Source organism: Dipodomys merriami, unplaced genomic scaffold (genome assembly GCF_024711535.1).
Source record: "Dipodomys merriami isolate MVZ:Mamm:240054 unplaced genomic scaffold, mDipMer1.0.p SCAF_83, whole genome shotgun sequence".
In the NCBI taxonomy this organism is placed as follows: Eukaryota; Metazoa; Chordata; class Mammalia; order Rodentia; family Heteromyidae; genus Dipodomys; species Dipodomys merriami.
In genome coordinates this window covers 265,001-267,500 of record NW_027206435.1, presented here as the reverse complement: position 1 = coordinate 267,500, position 2,500 = coordinate 265,001, and the positions used below count along the sequence as shown (strand labels likewise).

At 71.2% G+C, this 2,500-nt stretch overlaps 1 non-coding gene across 1 annotated transcript; it reads left to right on the top strand.

Annotated features, from left to right (window-relative positions):
* The first annotated feature begins 1,319 nt into the window (after positions 1–1,319).
* LOC138819940 (5.8S ribosomal RNA) lies at positions 1,320–1,472 on the top strand. Its single transcript, XR_011369700.1, has one exon. It is a non-coding gene; the product is annotated as a 5.8S ribosomal RNA (ribosomal RNA).
* The last annotated feature ends 1,028 nt before the right edge of the window (positions 1,473–2,500 follow it).

Below are 2,500 nucleotides of genomic sequence, written 5' to 3'. Positions count from 1 at the left end.
TGCCGTGCTGTCTCCTCGGCGCCCATGCTGCCGGGTGAGCGAGCCGGTGCCCTGGTTAAGGCATGTTGCGGGTGGGTCGTGTCGCCCGCCGGCTTGCGGGGGCGGCCACGGTGGGTCTGGGTTCCGGGCCCGGGTGGCTGGGAGCGGATGGTTGTACGCCCTCTCTCCCGCTTGCTGCCGCGCGGGCCCGCGCGCCCTCCCCGCCGCGGTGTTGCCCCCCGCAGCCTCCGCGGACGTACTTGTCCAGATCACCCGCTTTCCCCTGCCCCCGCTACGCCGACCTCTCCTGCGTCCGGGCCCGCGTGGTGCTTCGCATTCCCTAGCCGCGGGGGCCGCCGCCACCACGTCCACTTTTCCCCGACGGCCCGCCGCCTCCTCTGTCTCTGCGCTCGCTGCCCGCGTCCCCGCGCTCCTCTCCCGTTCTGCGCCACCGCGGGGCACTGCGCCTCGGGGCCCTGCCTCACCTCGCCTGTGTGCCCTCGTGGCGGTCCCCTTCCCTGCTGGCTTTCCCGCACTGGTCGCCTCACGCGTCCGTCGGGGGAGGGCTCGGCCTCTCCCGTGTGCGGCCGCCGTCCTCTCCCCCTCTCGGTCTGCCTTCGCCTTCCCCTCCGCCCTGGTCTGTGGGCGGCTCCCCGCGGTGGCACCTTACCCCGCCTCTGGCGGGGTGGCCCCCGCTACCGGGCTTGCCACGTCCCGTGGCTCAGGTCCCCCCCACCCCCGTGTGGTTGGGGGGGCGGCGGCGGGTGGGGCTGGCGGTGGTGCGGCTTGGGGGGGTGGGGAGGGTGTCCGGCGGCCGCCTCCCGAGCGCCGCCACGCCCCCTACCCCGCTCGTCTGCCCCCTCGTGTCCAGGTACCTGGTATCGCGTTCCGGCGCGGAGGTTTAAAGACCCATCGGGGGTCGCCCGTCGGTCCAAGGGGTTAGGGCGGTGGGCCCGTGGGGAGGCCGGTCCCCGGTCTGTCCCAGACTCTACCCCCGTCCCGGGTCGGGGCGGCCTGCGCCCGCTCGCGGGCGGGCCGCTTCTCCGGTAGCCCGGGCTTCGGGGGTGGGCATCCCCGGGTCGCCTGTGGGGTCGGGGGCGTCCGAGCGTCCGCCCGCCGCGCCCCCCGCGCTGGCGTGGCCATTGCTCCGGGCGTCCCCGTCCCCGTGTCTCGTCTGTCCGACCCCCTCCGTGTCTCGTTCTCGTTCTGTCTCTGCTGGCCAGCCCGAGGCGACCCGCCCGCGCCCTCCTCTCCCCTCTCGGGTCTGGGGGTGTGGGACCGGGAGAACAACGCCGTGCCAGCCGCGTGTGCCCCGAGTCGGGCCACGCCCCAATTCGTACAACTCTTAGCGGTGGATCACTCGGCTCGTACGCCGATGAAGAACGCAGCTAGCTGTGAGAATTAATGTGAATTGCAGGACACATTGATCATGGACACTTCGAACGCACTTGCGGCCCCGGGTTCCTCCCGGGGCTACGCCTGTCTGAGCGTCGCCTGACGGTCAGTCGTCCCCCGGGGGTTGCCTTGCCCCGCAGGGTGGCGCGGCTGGGGGTGTCCCTTTGCAGGGCCCCCTTTCCGGGGTCCTCCGTCCCCCTAAGTTCAGACTTTGGCGGTCGTCGCTTCGCAGTCCCGTCTGGCTTTTAGAGCGAGCGAGCGAGCGGTCATCCTGGTGGGGTTGGTATCCCGCGGCCGGGTCTTGTCTGTCCCAGCCCCCCACTGTGTTCCACGGTGCCTGAACCAGGGGATGACGTTTTCCCGCCGGGCGCTCGAGTTGGGTCAGGGCGGCCCCATTGCCGTGTCCGCTGGCCGCGAGCGAGCGCGTCGCGGCTCCCGTGCCCCGCGGACTCGCACGCCGAGGCGGACGGTCCCGCGGGACGCCGCGGTCGTGCCGTCCGCCAGACGCGCGCGTCGTCCATGGGGGAGTGTTCCCCGCGCGCCGCCCGGGTTGCCGTGCCGGCCCCGGGTCCTGCCCGCGTACGTCCCCTCTCGCGCCGGCTCGTGTCCCACCCTCGCCGTCCCCCCCCAGACAGTCGTCGGGCCGCGGGGCCTCCCCGTGCCACGGGGACATGGCTTTCCCCCTTTGCTTCCGCCGCCGCCGCCTCCCTTGTGTGACGAGAGAACGCCCTCTGCTGTCTTCCTTTCCTCTGAAATGCGACCTCAGATCAGACGTGGCGACCCGCTGAATTTAAGCATATTAGTCAACAGAGGAAAAGAAACTAACCAGGATTCCCTCAGTAACGGCGAGTGAACAGGGAAGAGCCCAGCGCCGAATCCCCGCCACGCGGCACGGCGTGGGAAATGTGGCATACGGAAGACCTACTCCCCGGCGCCGCTCGTGGGGGGCCCAAGTCCTTCTGATCGAGGCCCAGCCCGTGGACGGTGTGAGGCCGGTAGCGGCCCCTGGCGCGCCGGGCCCGGGTCTTCCCGGAGTTGGGTTGCATGGGAATGCAGCCCAAAGCGGGTGGTAAACTCCATCTAAGGCTAAATACGGGCACGAGACCGATAGCCAACAAGTACCGTA